Source organism: Oncorhynchus keta, unplaced genomic scaffold (assembly GCF_023373465.1).
Source record: "Oncorhynchus keta strain PuntledgeMale-10-30-2019 unplaced genomic scaffold, Oket_V2 Un_contig_20982_pilon_pilon, whole genome shotgun sequence".
Classification (NCBI taxonomy): Eukaryota; Metazoa; Chordata; class Actinopteri; order Salmoniformes; family Salmonidae; genus Oncorhynchus; species Oncorhynchus keta.
Genome location: NW_026282258.1, coordinates 17630 through 37966, shown reverse-complemented (window position 1 = coordinate 37966; position 20337 = coordinate 17630). Strand labels below are relative to the sequence as shown.

Below are 20337 nucleotides of genomic sequence, written 5' to 3'. Positions count from 1 at the left end.
CTTTTGGTGTTTTTCAGAGTCAGTAGAAAGGTCTCTTTAGTGTCCTAAGTTTTCATAACTGTGACCTTAATTGCCTACCGTATGTAAGCTGTTAGTGTCTTAACGACCGTTCAGCAGGTGCATGTTCATTAATTGTTTAAGGTTCATTGAACAAACATGGGAAACAGTGTTTAAACCCTTTACAATGAAGATCTGTGAAGTTATTTGGATTTTTACCAATTATCTTTGAAAGACAGGGTCCTGAAAATGGGACGTTTCTTTTTTTGTTGCAAAGCAATCCTTAACAATATGTTTGCTTCCCCTGCCTGCTAGTCAGTGGAGGGTGTGTGTGGTCCAAGTCTGGGTTTAAGGGTCTCTTTTCCAAGCGTATAAAGGATAAACATTCACATGCATCACTGTGGGACAGAAATAATTCAATACATTCTGCGGTCAGGCCAATTGGGAACTCAGAAAAAAAAACAAGTGCTGACTGGGAAAATAGGTTTTAAACGTCTAGAGTGTAAAAAGTCTAGAGCGCTGACCTGAAGATCCCTGACTTAATGATTCAACCTTGTTCTCAAAATCTATATTACTCCTAACTTCCGCTACGATCACTGACATTTTGTGAGCGGAGGTAGTCTATTTAAAGGCCCGAGGATGCCGACTATATATTGCCCGGCCTTGATTATTGGTTGTCCATTGGCGTGAAAACACGCCCCTTTTACGGCCCCTTTCACCTTTTAAATGGCGTGACTGTAGTCTAATTAGGAGTTTTTGCCGTTTGATCAGTTCATTGGTAAATTTCAGGTTAATATTACTCAGAGAGAATATATGAAGGTTTGTGAAGCAATTCCATGATTGGCAGTTAATGAAGTCATTTTTGGTGATTATAATTGAATATATAGCTATGGAAGTGACCAACCCCCATGCTATGGTCAAATGCGACTACATTTTACCTTAATGATTTCATGCACAAAATATACAATTTTGTCAAAATGCCTTGTGTTTTATGTTCATTTGATTTAGAATCTATAGAGCACTTATTTTTTTCGTGCCGCCATCCTAGTGAACTATGGATTGAAATTCATGAATGGTCGTGTATAAAATCTCCAGGATTTCCTAGGTTTACCTTTCATGGCATTATGCTTATCCTTGTAATTCCCATCATAACTATTTTATTAACATTATTATTATCTTGGCCTGATATTATATTCACAAATGTACATGTAATGTAAATGTACATGTATATTTATTTTCATTGAACTGTTACAATTTTATAAATCCCTCAGACTTGTGAAACGTAAAAAGTAGGAACAATTATTAGAAGTCATGTCTCTGAATGTCTCTGAATGTCGCATATAAATGATGTCATGGTGTTCTTTTTTTTCTGATTGTTTCATTGTATTCACAGGAACGTCCCATTATTGATGTGTAGTATTGTTATTATTGTTTCAATAAATAAAACTATATATTTAAAATGTCTCTGAATGTAGTCTAATTGGGTGGCCATTTGGTCTCTGAATGTCTCTGCATGTCTCTGCATGTCTCTGAATGTCTCTGAATGTCTCTGAATGAGGTTCACTTTTGCATCCTTGCAGGAAGTTTAATGACAGACTTCTGCACTGCAGGAATGATTGTAGCCTACTTATTTCTGCTGTTTGGTGCAGGATTCAATCTGTATCTTCTGTGTTGGTATCTTCGAAATCGCGGAAGATCCGCGTTATAGCTGGATTGGAATGTAAAAGGAATGAGCAGAGACGGTATTAACTGTAAACGCTGTCTATATCGGCTCAATCGGAAATTGCCTTTACATTTCAACGCAGATCTTCTGCGATATTTCCGCGACAGGGATTGATTCCAGCCTTTAATAAATGCGGCTGTTTTAAATGGTTTTAAACCGGGTTGGCCTTTACCTTTTAACAAAAGACAACTTTGCTTCGAAAATGTGTCATATCCTCAGTGGAACATATAAACAGCTAATAGGTTTCAGAACATTACAGAGGTTATACAGAGGTTATGTTCAAATGATAGACGAGGATATGCTTGTCAATATACTGGTTATTACCAGTATTTATTACGCTCATACTTCAGGCGTTTCAGTCTATCCAAGCTGAAGGACAATTTGGAGAAAGAAATATCTATTGAAAACTTGGATGGATTCAAGCGGAAAATTGTATGCTGTCGTGGCCTATCAAAAGGAGACCGTCAGGCTCTCCCAGAAATGTGGTTTGTTCGTGAAAACCCGTAAAATCAGATGAGCAAAAATGGGTAATGGGTCCGCATTCAAAAATATATCTCGCTTAAAGCTTAATAAAAAAAAACATTTTTATTATTATTATTGTTGTTGTTGTTGTTGTTGTTGTTGTTGTTATTATTATTATTATTATTGTCACTGCATCAGTGTTCACAACGTTTTTGCTTTGCAGCCTTCTTCAGTGTGTAGGTAGAAACCTTTTCTGTTCAACACAGTATTTATAGGGAACACAGGTGAGCAACGGATGAGCAGCAGGTGCTTCTAATCAGCGTTGCCACTCATCTGCCGATCAATATATGCCATTTAGCAGACGCTTTCATCAAAAGGGATGTGGCTTCTCTGGGCTACCTGTATACAAGTTAACATGTTCAATATAAATCAAATGTTCTTCATATACTTATGGGTTTAGCCTCAGATAAAGATAGAAGACCCATCAACCATGTTTCATTAAAACTAAGACCACATTAGACCAGCCTGGAGCTGTTTATTTGTGCCTTTATGGTGATATACTGACCCCCAGTGGCAAGTATTATAGCATCCACAACCAAACCCAGTGTTCAAATCAAAATATATTTGTCACATGCGCCGAATACAACAGGTGTAGTAGACTTTACAGTGAAATGCTTACTTACAAGCCCTTAACCAACAATGCAGGTAAGAAAAAAACTAAGAAAAAAGTATGAGATAAGAATAACAAATAATGAAAGAGCAGCAGTAAATAACAATAGCGGGGCTATCAGTACAGAGTCACAGGTGTTGAGGTAAGATGTACATGCAGGTAGAGTTATTAAAGTGACTAAGTATACATAATAACAGAGAGTAGCAGCAGCGTAGAAGGGGGTTGGAGCAATGCAAATAGTCTGGGTAGCCATTTGATTAGCCGTTCAGGAGTCTTGTGGCTTGGGGGTAGAAGCTGTTTAGAAGCCTCTTGGACCTAGACTTGGCGATCCGGTACACTTGCCGTGTGGTAGCAGAGAGAACAGACTAGGGTGGCTGGAGACTTTGACCATTTTTAGGGCCTTCCTTTGACACCACCTGGTATAGAGGTCTTAGATGGCAGGAAGCTTTGCCCCAGTGATGTACTGGGCCGTACTCACTACACTCTGTAGTGCCTTGCGGTCGGAGCCCGAGTAGTTGCCGTACCAGGCAGTGATGCAACCAGTCAGGATGCTCCCGACTGTGCAGCTGTAAAACCTTTTTGAGGATCTGAGGACCCATGCCAAATCTTTTCAGTCTCCTAAGGGGGAAAAGGTTTTGTCGTTCCCTCTTCACAACTGTCTTGGTGTGTTTGGACCATGTTAGTTTGTTGGTGATGTGGAACTTGAAGCTCTCAACCTGCTCCACTACAACCCTGTCGATGAGAATGGGGGCGTGCTCGGTCCTCCTTTTCCTGTAGTCCACAATCAGCTCCTGTGTCTTGATCAGTTATCAGTTATTGTATTATATCAGTTATTGTATTATATCAGTTATCAGTTATTGTATTATTTCAGTTATCAGTTATTGTATTATATCAGTTATCAGTTATTGTATTATTTCAGTTATCAGTTATTGTATTATATCAGTTATCAGTTATTGTATTATTTCAGTTATCAGTTATTGTATTATATCAGTTATCAGTTATTGTATTATATCAGTTATCAGTTATTGTATTATATCAGTTATCAGTTATTGTATTATTTCAGTTATCAGTTATTGTATTATATCAGTTATCAGTTATTGTATTATATCAGTTATCAGTTATTGTATTATATCAGTTATCAGTTATTGTATTATATCAGTTATCAGTTGCTGTATTCTAGCCCATTGAATCATTCCCTGTAGTGTAGCCATGTGTATCACATTGTTCTGATGGGACTCCTGTACAGGTGCACTGGTGGTGCAGATAATGACGCAAAGATAATGGAGCTCATTGGAGACTGTGATTGGTCAGAGGAAGGCCAGGGCGTGGCTTACCTACCTGCTGCTTCCTGGAGTCTCCAAGGGCTCACCTTCCCCAGGACAGAGATCGCTGACTGGGGTGAAGCTGACTGCACATTAGACCACAGCGATGCCAGAGAGACAAGACACGCCTCTGGTAAGTAACTATGTTAGTGACTGTAAGTGGATCATATTTTATGAGGCACTGTTGAACAGGTTGACCAATCTCTCCAACGTGTCTGTTGATTTGTCATCATTTTTGAATTGATTTTTAATTTGAGTGTGCAGGCACTATTCTATATGTATGTCTGTGATAAAGTGTTCAGCTTTTAAGAATCACTTCCTCTGACATTTATTTGGTTCTTGGAAATATTATTTCACAACCTGTTACAGAGATGGCAAATTGTATATTTTTTACAGTTTGGATGCACTACAGCATTCTTCTTTGTGATTTGTAGACATGTAATCATATGATTCATGGTGTAATGTGGCTCTTGTCTAGTGGAATGTCACTACGGATATTATCTGTAGTATATAATCATAGAATATAATCAAGTGCTATATTTACTTTTTGAAAAAGTCTTGAAATGCCACTTGGAATATGGTTCCTGTCAGTGGACCCAGTCTGATGGTAAACACATCTTACCGTGTGGCTTTCATTCCTGTTGGGGGGTTTAAACAGTGATACTCAAATAGCTGTGGGACAAATTCAGGTTTAATTCAACATTTCCTGTGGGCCTTAACATACATGACTAGTTTTAGAAGGAAAGTCAACAGGACTCTACCTACCAAATATGCTTCATTATTAAAGTGGTAGAACACTTGAGCTCATAGAAAAATCAGGATTCATTTGTAAACACGTTATGACGTACTGTGTATCAGCAGTTAACCCACTGTTCCTAGACCAGTTAACCCACTGTTCCTAGACCAGTTGACCCACTGTTCCTAGACCAGTTGACCCACTGTTCCTAGACCAGTTAACCCACTGTTCCTAGACCAGTTAACCCACTGTTCCTAGACCAGTTAACCCACTGTTCCTAGACCGGTTAACCCACTGTTCCTAGACCAGTTAACCCACTGTTCCTAGACCAGTTAACCCACTGTTCCTAGACCAGTTAACCCACTGTTCCTAGACCAGTTAACCCACTGTTCCTAGACCAGTTAACAACTGTTCCTAGACCAGTTAACCCACTGTTCCTAGACCAGTTAACCCACTGTTCCTAGACCAGTTAACCCACTGTTCCTAGACCTGTTAATCCACTGTTCCTAGACCGGTTAACCCACTGTTCCTAGACCGTTAACCCACTGTTCCTAGACCAGTTAACCCACTGTTCCTAGACCAGTTAACCCACTGTTCCTAGACCAGTTAACCCACTGTTCCTAGACCAGTTAACCCACTGTTCCTAGACCAGTTAACCCACTGTTCCTAGACCAGTTAACCCACTGTTCCTAGACCAGTTAACCCACTGTTCCTAGACCAGTTAACCCACTGTTCCTAGACCAGTTAACCCACTGTTCCTAGACCAGTTAACCCACTGTTCCTAGACCAGTTAACCCACTGTTCCTAGACCAGTTAACCCACTGTTCCTAGACCAGTTAACCCACTGTTCCTAGACCAGTTAACCCACTGTTCCTAGACCAGTTAACCCACTGTTCCTAGACCAGTTAACCCACTGTTCCTAGACCAGTTAACCCACTGTTCCTAGACCAGTTAACCCACTGTTCCTAGACCAGTTAACCCACTGTTCCTAGACCAGTTAACCCACTGTTCCTAGACCAGTTAACCCACTGTTCCTAGGCCAGTTAACCCACTGTTCCCTAGACCAGTTAACCCACTGTTCCTAGACCAGTTAACCCACTGTTCCTAGACCAGTTAACCCACTGTTCCTAGACCAGTTAACCACTGTTCCTAGACCAGTTAACATGCACTGTTCCTAGACCAGTTAACCCACTGTTCCTAGACCAGTTAACCCACTGTTCCTAGACCAGTTAACCCACTGTTCCTAGACCAGTTAACCCACTGTTCCTGAGACAGTTAACCCACTGTTCCTAGACCAGTTAACCCACTGTTCCTAGACCAGTTAACCCACTGTTCCTAGGCTGTCATTGAAAATAAGAATTTGTTCTTAACTGACTTGCCTAGTTAAATAAAGGTAAAATAAAAACTTCCTGAGACTGTAGAGTTGGTTGAAGTTACCTCGTCAAACTATTGGCCCGTGACCATCATTATTTGAGTGATAACAGCCCACTAATGTAGTGGAGCAGAAGCATCACAATACAGGACATACAGGAAGCAGGTACACTGGAGCATCAACTGAGGAGCATGCCTCTATACTGAGGAGCATACCTCTATACTGAGGAGCATACCTCTATACTGAGGAGCATACCTCTATACTGAGGAGCATACCTCTATACTGAGGAGCATACCTCTATACTGAGGAGCATACCTCTATACTGAGGAGCATACCTCTATACTGAGGGAGCATGATACTGAGGAGCATGCCTCTATACTGAGGAGCATGCCTCTATACTGAGGAGCATGCCTCTATACTGAGGAGCATACCTCTATACTGAGGAGCATACCTCTATACTGAGGAGCATGCCTCTATACTGAGGAGCATACCATGCCTCTATACTGAGGAGCATACCTCTATACTGAGGAGCATACCTCTATACTGAGGAGCATACCTCTATAGGAGCTGAGGAGCATACCTCTATACTGAGGAGCATGCCTCTATACTGAGGAGCATGCCTCTATACTGAGGAGCATACCTCTATACTGAGGAGCATGCCTCTATACTGAGGAGCATACCTCTATACTGAGGAGCATACCGTATACAAACAGGCACCCACGTATCCCCCCTCCACCTCACACACACCCTCTTCACTTGTTGTCACTTGAACTCTTCCTGACCTTGCATGTAAATGTTATGTTTGCATGGACAATGGTCCTTTCCCCTCACACAGTCCCTCCTGCCCCACATTCAAATAAGACCCGTCGAGATCAGACTCACTTTTACATAAAAAAGTGATTGTGACAAACTGCACACCATCAGTATGTCTTAACCCTCTACTGCACATCGGTGCCCTCAGACAACACAACACCGTTTGGTAGCTTACTTTGTGTTGCCTAGGGCAATGTTGTGCCATACCTCTACTTTGTTGTGTTGCCTGGGGCAAAGTTGTGCCATACCTCTACTTTGTTGTGTTGCCTAGGGCAACGTTGTGCCATACCTCTACTTTGTTGTGTTGCCTAGGGCAACGTTGTGCCATACCTCTACTTTGTTGTGTTGCCTAGGGCAACGTTGTGCCATACCTCTACTTTGTTGTGTTGCCTTGGGCAACGTTGTGCCATACCTCTACTTTGTTGTGTTGCCTAGGGCAACGTTGTGCCATACCTCTACTTTGTTGTGTTGCCTAGGGCAACGTTGTGCCATACCTCTACTTTGTTGTGTTGCCTAGGGCAACGTTGTGCCATACCTCTACTTTGTTGTGTTGCCTAGGGCAACGTTGTGCCATACCTCTACTTTGTTGTGTTGCCTAGGGCAACGTTGTGTCATACCTCTACTTTGTTGTGTTGCCTAGGGCAACGTTGTGCCATACCTCTACTTTGTTGTGTTGCCTAGGGCAACGTTGTGCCATACCTCTACTTTGTTGTGTTGCCTAGGGCAACGTTGTGCCATACCTCTACTTTGTTGTGTTGCCTAGGGCAACGTTGTGCCATACCTCTACTTTGTTGTGTTGCCTAGGGCAACGTTGTGCCATACCTCTACTTTGTTGTGTTGCCTAGGACAACGTTGTCAGTTTACTTTGTTGTGTTGCCTAGGGCAATTCATGCTCAATGAAAGATTTGATGTAAAATGCCTGGGATTGGTCAATATCATACTAACCTTGATGTGTGAGGACAGTGACCGAGAAGAAGACTGGACCCCAGAATCAGGTTTGAGAAGCAGTGAAATACTAGTTTGAAATACTTTTGGGGTGAAATATGAAATATTTTTGAGGTGAAAACCTAAATGTTCACAGTAGAGGATTAAATGAGTTGTGGGGGTTGGATCTTTGCCCATAACCTGTCCAAACTATTGGCCATGTACCAATACATTTTACTGAGTGGCCAGTGAGGCCAAATACAGTAATAAGCTGAAGCTGCATGTTGTTTTTGCTGTGCAGGCATGAGCCTCGAATCTCTTCCCATTTCTGATGATCATCTTTTTGTTGGCATCCCAGGCAAATGAGCACCGTCAAGTAATGTTGACTCAGATGCAAATTCTTAATTGCTGCCAGTAGGAGACAAATCTTTTTGGTTCTTTTGCCAGCAGTCTAATCTCATCTGACAACCAACCCTCAGCTCAGTCTAGGGAAGAATATAGGTTAAATGCAGCAGTCTAATCTCATTTTACAGCCAACCCTCAGCCCTGAGTGGCATCCATCGATTGAGAAGAAAATTAAAAGCCAACTAACTCCTTTCAGTTACATGGAGCAACTTTTCTGGTATCCAACATCGCATCCAATGAGGTTGTTACGTGCCTCCTAAGAGGAGGGAGGTGCAGGAGTCAGGAGCAGGAGAGCAAGGAAGTCCCAGTAGCACAATCGTTTATTAGAAGTCCCAACTCAACGACAACAGGTGGAGGAACACACCCAAACGAAGTGCCACACACAGGGAATAAACGCAACACACGGAGGAGAAACCGCTTGTGTTGCTCTAATTACAGTCCAAAACGGTACAACGACCCTGAGAAAGCCCTGTGGCGCAAACACGCACCCCTAACAGAGCAAACACGCACTCTAACAGAGCAAACACGCACCCTCTAACAGAGCAAACACGCACCTCTAACAGAGCAAACACACACCCTAACAGAGCAAACACGCACCCCTAACAGAGCAAACACGCACCCCTAACAGAGCAAACACGCACTCCTAACAGAGCAAACACGCACCCTACTAACAGAGCAAACACGCACTCTAACAGAGCAAACACGCACCCTAACAGAGCAAATTGTGCACCCTAACAGAGCAAACACGCACCCTAACAGAGCAAACACGCACCCCTAACAGAGCAAACACGCACCCTACTTTGTTGTGTTAACAGAGCAAACATGCACCCTAACAGAGCAAACGCGTTGCCTAACAGAGCAAACACGCACTTTGTTGTGTTGCCTAACAGAGCAAACACGCACTCCTAACAGAGCAAACACGCACCCTAACAGAGCAAACACGCACCCCTAACAGAGCAAACACGCACCCCTAACAGAGTGTTGCCTAAACACGTTGTGCACCCTAACAGAGCAAACATACACCCTAACAGAGCAAACACGCACCCTAACAGAGCAAACATACACCTCTAACAGTTGTGCAAGGGCACGCACCCTAACAGAGCAAACACGCACCCCTAACAGAGCAAACACGCACCCCTAACAGAGCAAACACACACCCTCTAACTTTGAGCAAACACGCACCCCTCTAACAGAGCAAACATACACCTCTAACAGAGCAAACACGCACCCCTAACAGAGCAAACATACATCCCTAACAGAGCAAACACGCACCCCTAACAGAGCAAACACGCACCCCTAACAGAGCAAAACGCACCCCTAACAGATCAAACACGCACCCCTAACAGAGCAAACACGACTGGACCCCAGAACAGAGCAAACATACACCTCTAACAGAGCAAACATGCACCCTAACAGAGCAAACACGCACCCCTAACAGAGCAAACACGCACCATGTACCAATAACAGAGCAAACACGCACCCCTAACAGAGCAAACACGCACCCTAACAGAGCAAACACGCACCCCCATAACAGAGCAAACACGCACCCCTAACAGAGCAAACACGCACCTCAAGTAACAGAGCAAACACGCACCCAGTAACAGAGCAAATCATGCAAATAACCCCTCAAAAGACTAGACAGGCAGCAGAGGTTAATAAATATAGGTTAAATAAACTAATAGGACACAGGTGTAAATAAAAAACAGACAGACACAAACGAAAAGGAACAATGCCATTGGTTTCAGTTACAGGAGCATTTTCTGGGAGAGGAGCCACCTTCAACAGACCAGTCGCACCAATGAGAGCAAATTACGTCCCCTAACAGGGAGGGACAGCCACCTTCTAGCAGGCCGGCAACCCAGTAGCACAATCGCCGAAATCCGCCCGAACAGGGAGAGGAGCCACCTTCTAACAGACCGGCAGGGAAAAACGCAACGACCGCAGAGCTCCGCCCGAACAGGCAGAGGAGCCACCTTCTAGTAGACCGCTGACGACGACCGCTGTGGAGCTCCGCACCCTAACAGGGAGCAGGAGCCACCTTCTAACAGAGCTAACGACCGCCGAGCCCGCCCCTGAACAGGGAGACACGCCACCTTCTAACAGACCGGCTACGACACCTACCGCAGAGCAAACCGCCCCTAACAGAGCAAAGCCACACCTTCTAAGGCAGAGCAACACGCACCCGCCCCGAACAGGGAAGGAGCCACCTTCTAACAGAGCAAGACCGCACCCTAACAGAGCAAGCTCCGCCCTAACAGAGCAGAGGAGCCACCTTCTAACAGACCGCAAACATACCGCCGACCCGCCCGAACAGAGCAAACACGCACCCGCCGAGCTAACAGAGGAAAGGAGCCACCTTCTAACAGAGCAAACTACGCACCCCGCAGAGCAAACCGCCCCTAACAGGGAGAGGAGCCACCTTCTAACAGGCAAACTACGACGACCTAACAGAGCAAACCGCCCCCTAACAGGCAGAGGAGCCACCTTCTAACAGAGCAAACACGCACCGCCAGAGCTCCGCCCGAACAGGGAGAGGAGCCACCTTCTAACAGAGCAAACTACGACACCGCCGAACTCCGCCCCGAACAGGAGAGGAAACCACCTTCTAGTAGACCGGCTACCTCTAACAGAGCAAACACCGCCCGAACAGGAGAGGAGCCACCTTCTAATAGACCCCTCACAAAGACTACCGCCGAGCTCCGCCCGGACAGGAATAAATCCACCTTAAACTAATAGGACACAGGTGTAAATAAAAACAGACAGAGCTCCGCCCGAACAGGAACAGGAGCCACCTTCTCAGTTGACTTCTTCTAGTAGACCGGCTACGACGACCGCCGAGCTCCGCCCGAACAGGGAGAGGAGCCACCTTCTAGTAGACCGGCTACGACGACCGCCGAGCTCCGCCCGAACAGGAGAGGAGCCACCTTCTAGTAGACCGGCTACGACTACCGCCGAGCTCCGCCCGAACAGGGAGAGGAGCCACCTTCTAGTAGGCCGGCTACGACTCCCTGTCCAGCTCCGCCCTGATAACATCCTGTCTTAGCCACCTTCTAAGAGCGGCTATTACTACCGCCGCAGCTCCATTTGCCCGATTACAGGGTAGAAAGCCACCTTAATATATTTTGATTTGTTTAACACGGTTTACTACATGATTCCATATGTGTTATTTCATAGTTTTGATGTCTCCACCCAATGAACAAAATAGAGAAATGAAAGAAACCACCTTGAATGAGTCAGTGTGTCCAAACTTTTGACTGGCTACGACTAAACTCTTGCCGATGCTCCGCCCGTCATCAGCAGGGACTGGTACTGTAGCCTAAACCTTCTAGCCTAGACCCTGTCATCAGCAGAGTGACTGGTACTCCGCCCTAAACAGGGAGATGCCTCCACCTTCATAGCAGCAGAGTGACTGGTACTGAGGTCTAAACTCTTGGAGATGCCTCCACCTGTCATCAGCAGAGTGAGACTGGCCACCTTCTAGTAGACCGGCTAGCGACTGACCGGAGATGCCTCCGCCCGAACAGGGAGAGGAGCCACCTGGTACTAGTAGGTCGGCTCTTGGAGATGCCTCACCCTGTCATCAGCAGAGGACTGGTACTGTAGAGCCAAACTCTTCCTCACACTGTCATCACCAGAGTGACTGGTACTGTAGGTCTAAACTCTTGGAGATGCCTCCGCCCTGTCAACAGGGAGAGGAGCCACTGGTACTGTAGGTCTAAGCTCTTGGAGATGCCTCACACCTCTCATGTCCATCAACAGAGTCTGATAACATCCTGTCTTATTTCATTCACATCCTTATAAGAGCTGTCTATTAAGGTCTAAACTTTGTGCAGCAGTTACATTTGCCTTTGATTATAGTTGGTACAAATGTCAAATTAATATATTTTGATTTGTTTAAACTTTTTGTTTACTACATGATTCCATATGTGTTATTTCAAGCTTTTGATGTGCTTCACTATTCATTCTACAATGAAGAAAACTAGTAAAAATGAAAGTCTAAACCCCTTGAATGAGTCAGTGTGTCCAAACTTTTGACTGGTACTGTAGGTCTAAACTCTTGGAGATGCCTCACACCTGTCATCAGCAGAGTGACTGGTACTGTAGGTCTAAACTCTTGGAGATGCCTCACACCTGTCATCAGCAGCAGAGTGACTGGTACTGTAGGTCTAAACTCTTGGAGATGCCTCACACCTGTCATCAGCAGAGTGACTGGTACTGTAGGTCTAAACTCTTGGAGATGCCTCACACCTGTCATCAGCAGAGTGACTGGTACTGTAGGTCTAAACTCTTGGAGATGCCTCACACCTGTCATCAGCAGAGTGACTGGTACTGTAGGTCTAAACTCTTGGAGATGCCTCACACCTGTCATCAGCAGAGTGACTGGTACTGTAGGTCTAAACTCTTGGAGATGCCTCACACCTGTCATCAGCAGCAGAGTGACTGGTACTGTAGGTCTAAACTCTTGGAGATGCCTCACACCTGTCATCAGCAGCAGAGTGACTGGTACTGTAGGTCTAAACTCTTGGAGATGCCTCACACCTGTCATCAGCAGCAGAGTGACTGGTACTGTAGGTCTAAACTCTTGGAGATGCCTCACACCTGTCATCAGCAGCAGAGTGACTGGTACTGTAGGTCTAAACTCTTGGAGATGCCTCACACCTGTCATCAGCAGCAGTGACTGGTACTGTAGGTCTAAACTCTTGGAGATGCCTCACACCTGTCATCAGCAGAGTGACTGGTACTGTAGGTCTAAACTCTTGGAGATGCCTCACACCTGTCATCAGCAGAGTGACTGGTACTGTAGGTCTAAACTCTTGGAGATGCCTCACACCTGTCATCAGCAGCAGAGTGACTGGTACTGTAGGTCTAAACTCTTGGAGATGCCTCACACCTGTCATCAGCAGAGTGACTGGTACTGTAGGTCTAAACTCTTGGAGATGCCTCACACCTGTCATCAGCAGAGTGACTGGTACTGTAGGTCTAAACTCTTGGAGATGCCTCACACCTGTCATCAGCAGCAGAGTGACTGGTACTGTAGGTCTAAACTCTTGGAGATGCCTCACACCTGTCATCAGCAGAGTGACTGGTACTGTAGGTCTAAACTCTTGGAGATGCCTCACACCTGTCATCAGCAGAGTGACTGGTACTGTCAGGTCTAAACTCTTGGAGATGCCTCACACCTGTCATCAGCAGAGTGACTGGTACTGTAGGTCTAAGCTCTTGGAGATGCCTCACACCTGTCATCAGCAGAATGACTGGTACTGTAGGTCTAAACTCTTGGAGATGCCTCACACCTGTCATCAGCAGAGTGACTGGTACTGTAGGTCTAAACTCTTGGAGATGCCTCACACCTGTCATCAGCAGCAGAGTGACTGGTACTGTAGGTCTAAACTCTTGGAGATGCCTCACACCTGTCATCAGCAGAGTGACTGGTACTGTAGGTCTAAACTCTTGGAGATGCCTCACACCTGTCATCAGCAGCAGAGTGACTGGTACTGACTCTTGGGTTAGATTTCACCTGTCATCAGGTAAAAGTCATGGTACTGTGCAAACTCTTGGGTGCCTGTGTCATCAGCAGAGGACTGGTACTGTACTAAACTCTTGGAGAGACGATGCCCACATGCAGGGGATGTACTGGGAGATGGTCACAGGGACTGGTACTGTAAAACTCTTGGTAGTCATCAGAGTGGTTTGTGTTTGTTTGTTTGTTTGTCATCTTGGAGTGGATTGTGAATGACTGGAGTCTAAACTCTTGTAAATCAGCTGACTGTATGTGATGGAGATGCCTACATTGTTTCTATTTGTATAATGTGTATTCTGTATGTATCTTGGAATGCCTGTGTCTGTGCCATGTCATCAGCAGCAGAGTGACTGGTACTGTTGGCCTAAACTCTTGGAGATGCCTCTCAGCTGGATCGAGGCCTGGTACTGTGGCTGAAACTCGGAGATGCCTCACACCTGTCATCAGCAGAGGGACAAGGAGAGGGGTCACTGGGCATGCAGGACCTGTCATCAGGGACATTGACTTCACTGGCACCAGTAGGACAAACTCTTGGAAAGGCCTCACACTGTCATCCAGCAGAGTGACTGGTACTGTTACAAACCTTGGAGGCCTCACACTGTTACAACCACAAGGCAACACTGTTACAACCACAAGGTAACACTGTTACAACCTCAAGGCAACACTGTTACAGCAGCAGAGTGACTGGTAACTGTGTTACTCTTGGAACCTCACAAGGTAACACTGTTACAACCACAAGGCAACACTGTTACAGAGTGACTGGTAAGGTAACACTGTTACAACCACAAGGCAACACTGTACAAACTCTTGGTAATGCCTCACTGTCACAGCCACAAGGCAACACAGCAGAGTGACTGGTACTGTTACAAACTCTTGGAGATGCCTAACACTGTTACAACCACAGGTGACTAACACTGTTACAACCACAAGGTGCTATAACCAGATGGCAACACTGTTACAACCACAAGGTGCTATAAACTCAGATGGTAACACTGTTACAACCACAAGGTGGTACTATAACCAGATGGTAACACCTGTTACAACCAGCAGAGGTGGTACTGTTAAACTCAGATGGTAACACTGTCATACAACCTGGTACTGTGCTAAACTAACCAGATGGCAGCACTGTTACAACCACAAGGTGTCATAGCCAGATGGCAACACTGTCACATGTCCACAAGGTGCTATAAACCAGATGGTAGCACTGTTACAACCACAAGGTGCTATAACCAGATGGTAACACTGTTACAACCACAAGGTGTTATAACCAGATGGTAACACTGTCATCACAACCACAAGGTGTTATAACCAGATGGTAACACTGTTACAACCTCACACCTGTCACAAGGTGCTATAACCAGATGGCAACACTGTTACAACCACAAGGTGCTATAACCAGATGGCAACACTGTTACAACCACAGAGTGACTGGTACTGCTATAACCAGATGGTAACACTGTTACAACCACAAGTGTGTTATAACCAGATGGTAACACTGTCACAAACACAAGGTGTTATAAACCAGATGGCAACACTGTTACAACCACAAGGTGTTATAACCAGATGGTAACACTGTTACAACCACAAGGTGACTGGTACTATAACCAGATGGTAACACTGTTACAACCACAAGGTGTTATAACCAGATGGTAACACTGTCACAACCACAAGGTGCTATAACCAGATGGCAACACTGTTACAACCACAAGGTGTTATAACCAGATGGTAACACTGTTACAACCACAAGGTGTTATAACCAGATGGTAACACTGTTACAACCACAAGGTGTTATAACCAGATGGTAACACTGTTACAACCACAAGGTGTTATAACCAGATGGTAACACTGTTACAACCACAAGGTGCTATAACCAGATGGTAACAATGTTACAACCACAAGGTACTATAACCAGATGGTAACACTGTTACAACCACAAGGTGTTATAACCAGATGGTAACACTGTTACAACCACAAGGTGCTATAACCAGATGGTAACAATGTTACAACCACAAGGTGCTATAACCAGATGGTAACACTGTTACAACCACAATTTGCTATAACCAGATGGCAACACTGTTACAACCACAAGGTGCTATAACCAGATGGCAACACTGTTACAACCACAAGGTGCTATAACCAGATGGTAACACTGTTACAACCACAAGGTGTTATAACCAGATGGTAACACTGTCACAACCACAAGGTGTTATAACCAGATGGCAACACTGTTACAACCACAAGGTGTTATAACCAGATGGTAACACTGTTACAACCACAAGGTGCTATAACCAGATGGTAACACTGTTACAACCACAAGGTGTTATAACCAGATGGTAACACTGTCACAACCACAAGGTGTTATAACCAGATGGCAACACTGTTACAACCACAAGGTGCTATAACCAGATGGTAACAATGTCACAACCACAAGGTGTTATAACCAGATGGCAACACTGTTACAACCACAAGGTGTTATAACCAGATGGCAACACTGTTACAACCACAAGGTGCTATAACCAGATGGCAACACTGTTACAACCACAAGGTGCTATAACCAGATGGCAACACTGTTACAACCACAAGGTGCTATAACCAGATGGCAACACTGTTACAACCACAAGGTGCTATAACCAGATGGTAACACTGTTACAACCACAAGGTGTTATAACCAGATGGTAACACTGTTACAACCACAAGGTGCTATAACCAGATGGCAACACTGTTACAACCACAATGTGCTATAACCAGATGGCAACACTGTTACAACCACAAGGTGCTATAACCAGATGGTAACACTGTTACAACCACAAGGTGCTATAACCAGATGGCAACACTGTTACAACCACAAGGTAACACTGTTACAACCACAAGGTGCTATAACCAGATGGCAACACTGTTACAACCACAAGGTGCTATAACCAGATGGTAACACTGTTACAACCACAAGGTGCTATAACCAGATGGCAACACTGTTACAACCATAACCTTGGAGATGGTAACACTGTTACAACCACAAGGTGCTATAACCAGATGGCAACACTGTTACAACCACAAGGTGCTATAAACCAGATGGTAACACTGTTACAACCACAAGGTGTTATAACCAGATGGTAACACTGTTACAACCACAAGGTGCTATAACCAGATGGCAACACTGTTACAACCACAATGTGCTATAACCAGATGGCAACACTGTTACAACCACAAGGTGCTATAACCAGATGGTAACACTGTTACAACCACAAGGTGCTATAACCAGATGGCAACACTGTTACAACCACAAGGTAACACTGTTACAACCACAAGGTGCTATAACCAGATGGTAACACTGTTACAACCACAAGGTGTTATAACCAGATGGTAACACTGTTACAACCACAAGGTGCTATAACCAGATGGTAACACTGTTACAACCACAAGGTGCTATAACCAGATGGTAACACTGTTACAACCACAAGGTGCTATAACCAGATGGCAACACTGTTACAACCACAAGGTGCTATAACCAGATGGCAACACTGTTACAACCACAAGGTGCTATAACCAGATGGTAACACTGTTACAACCACAAGGTGCTATAACCAGATGGTAACACTGTTACAACCACAATTTGCTATAACCAGATGGCAACACTGTTACAACCACAAGGTGCTATAACCAGATGGCAACACTGTTACAACCACAAGGTGCTATAACCAGATGGTAACACTGTTACAACCACAAGGTGCTATAACCAGATGGTAACACTGTTACAACCACAAGGTGCTATAACCAGATGGTAACACTGTTACAACCACAATTTGCTATAACCAGATGGCAACACTGTTACAACCACAAGGTGCTATAACCAGATGGCAACACTGTTACAACCACAAGGTGCTATAACCAGATGGTAACACTGTTACAACCACAATGTGTTATAACCAGATGGTAACACTGTCACAACCACAAGGTGTTATAACCAGATGGTAACACTGTTACAACCACAAGGTGTTATAACCAGATGGTAACACTGTTACAACCACAAGGTGCTATAACCAGATGGTAACACTGTTACAACCACAAGGTGTTATAACCAGATGGTAACACTGTTACAACCACAAGGTGTTATAACCAGATGGTAACACTGTTACAACCACAAGGTGCTATAACCAGATGGTAACACTGTTACAACCACAAGGTGCTATAACCAGATGGCAACACTGTTACAACCACAAGGTGTTATAACCAGATGGTAACACTGTTACAACCACAAGGTGTTATAACCAGATGGTAACACTGTTACAACCACAAGGTGTTATAACCAGATGGTAACACTGTTACAACCACAAGGTGCTATAACCAGATGGTAACACTGTTACAACCACAAGGTGCTATAACCAGATGGTAACACTGTTACAACCACAAGGTGCTATAACCAGATGGTAACACTGTTACAACCACAAGGTGTTATAACCAGATGGTAACACTGTTACAACCACAAGGTGCTATAACCAGATGGTAACACTGTTACAACCACAAGGTGCTATAACCAGATGGTAACACTGTTACAACCACAAGGTGCTATAACCAGATGGCAACACTGTTACAACCACAAGGTGTTATAACCAGATGGCAACACTGTTACAACCACAAGGTGCTATAACCAGATGGTAACACTGTTACAACCACAAGGTGTTATAACCAGATGGTAACACTGTTACAACCACAAGGTGCTATAACCAGATGGTAACACTGTTACAACCACAAGGTGTTATAACCAGATGGTAACACTGTTACAACCACAAGGTGCTATAACCAGATGGTAACACTGTTACAACCACAAGGTGCTATAACCAGATGGTAACACTGTTACAACCACAAGGTGTTATAACCAGATGGCAACACTGTTACAACCACAAGGTGCTATAACCAGATGGTAACAATGTCACAACCACAAGGTGTTATAACCAGATGGCAACACTGTTACAACCACAAGGTGTTATAACCAGATGGCAACACTGTTACAACCACAAGGTGCTATAACCAGATGGTAACACTGTTACAACCACAAGGTGCTATAACCAGATGGCAACACTGTTACAACCACAAGGTGCTATAACCAGATGGCAACACTGTTACAACCACAAGGTGCTATAACCAGATGGTAACACTGTTACAACCACAAGGTGTTATAACCAGATGGTAACACTGTTACAACCACAAGGTGCTATAACCAGATGGCAACACTGTTACAACCACAAGGTGCTATAACCAGATGGCAACACTGTTACAACCACAAGGTGCTATAACCAGATGGTAACACTGTTACAACCACAAGGTGCTATAACCAGATGGCAACACTGTTACAACCACAAGGTGCTATAACCAGATGGCAACACTGTTACAACCACAAGGTGTTATAACCAGATGGCAACACTGTTACAACCACAAGGTGCTATAACCAGATGGCAACACTGTTACAACCACAAGGTGCTATAACCAGATGGCAACACTGTTACAACCACAAGGTGCTATAACCAGATGGTAACACTGTTACAACCACAAGGTGCTATAACCAGATGGCAACACTGTTACAACCACAGTTGGTGCTATAACCAGATGGTAACACTGTTACAAACTGTGGTGCTATAATACCAGATGGTAACACTGTTACAACCACAATGTTGCTATAACCAGATGGTAACACTGTTACAACCACAAGGTGCTATAACCAGATGGTAACACTGTTTCAATTTCACATGTGCAGGTGTTATAATTTCAGATGGTAACACTGTTTCCATTTCAACCACAAGGTGTTATAACCAGATGGTAACACTGTTACAAAGGTGCTATAACCAGATGGTAACACTGTTACCACCACAGTATGTGAAGGATGTGTTCCATTTTACCCACATGTGCATATTGGTGTTCCATTTCAGTATGTAACATTACTGTGCTCCATTTCAGTATGTGCAACTGTTACCATTTCCCATGTGCAGGACTGTGTTCCATTTCAGTATGCATGTATATACTGTGTTCCATTTCTATGTGCATCGACTGTGTTCCATTATTGTATGTGCATGTGTTTCATTAGCCAGTATGTAACTGTGTTCCATTTGTTTATACTCATTTAGTATGTGCATACTGCACTTCAATACCATCAGGACTGTGTTCCATTTCCTATGCTGGACTGTGTTCCATTTCACTATGTGCAGGACTGTGTACATTTCTTTATTCCACACTGTGTATAAGACAGTATGTTTAGGACTGTGTTCCAGATTAGTATGTGCACTGTGTTCCATTATTAGTATTGTGCAGACTAGAAGTTCAAGCATTTCAGTATGTGCAGGACTGTGTTCATTTTACATGTGCAACCATGTTAGTATGTGACAAATAAAATGTGATTTGAT

At 44.2% G+C, this 20337-nt stretch overlaps 1 long non-coding RNA gene across 1 annotated transcript; it reads left to right on the top strand.

Annotated features, from left to right (window-relative positions):
• Positions 1-15791: 15791 nt before the first annotated feature.
• Positions 15792-19481, top strand: LOC127920859 (uncharacterized). The gene is made up of 5 exons (XR_008107708.1): positions 15792-16604; positions 17192-17669; positions 17708-17859; positions 19190-19341; positions 19380-19481. It is a non-coding gene; the product is annotated as an uncharacterized LOC127920859 (long non-coding RNA).
• The last annotated feature ends 856 nt before the right edge of the window (positions 19482-20337 follow it).